Genomic DNA, 867 nt, shown 5'->3' on the forward strand with positions numbered 1-867 from the left:
TCAGTACTCTGCACATTTGGACTTGTGGTCCCAAGAGATCATGCCTTTAAAACAAAGGGATATAAAAATTAGTATCCAGCTTCTTAAGCAACAAAACAAAGCAGCATACCTCCAGCTGTGGTGTGGAATAAATTATATTTGTAATACAGAAGGATCTGTATTATACTTTACTTTGCATCCCAATTCTGAAGAAATCTGCTCAGGCATTTTCACCTAAAGCAACTCTTCTCATTAACTCATGACTTTTGAAGGTAAGCATCAATTGTCATTTGATTTATTATGAAGTTACTAGTGTTGATTCTGTGGAGGAAGAAGCTTTGCTCTGAAGTCCCTGAAGTGTTTGAAGATACTGGACCTCTATCTTGACTTGTAGTGTAGGACTTAGATTTTTGCTAATTTAGGTCTGTTAAAAGTTGTGGGGAAGAAATGCTTCTCTGGCAGATGTGTTTCTAAAGGCTCTTTCATGGTAAGAGTCAGTGAGGGTGAGAGAGGTTTATAGAGAGCAGATGAGTTGGTCTCAGGTTGAAGAAAATGTGGTTTGTTTCCAGACAAATGCATACATGAGTCTGTGTAAGCACGTGTCTGGCTTGCTTGTCCTGTGTGAATATGAGAATGATGTGAGTGTCAGTTATGTTGTACTAATGTTTTTGAGACCTACACAGAAGTAATTTGTATATTAAGCAGTTTGTTTATTATTAATGCTGGTCTCTGAAGACAGTCCAGGCTCTTGTGTGTTCAGCTAAGTGCTGTTCTCTGCTGTCCCACATCCTTTGTGCTGACCTGAGTTTTCAGAGGGGATTGTTTGAGCTAAAGGACAGAACTACAAATGCAATAAAATTGAGATCTGCCCCCCTACTCCCCTCACCA

This window comes from Pterocles gutturalis, unplaced genomic scaffold, assembly GCF_000699245.1.
Source record: "Pterocles gutturalis isolate BGI_N339 unplaced genomic scaffold, ASM69924v1 scaffold8361, whole genome shotgun sequence".
In the NCBI taxonomy this organism is placed as follows: Eukaryota; Metazoa; Chordata; class Aves; order Pterocliformes; family Pteroclidae; genus Pterocles; species Pterocles gutturalis.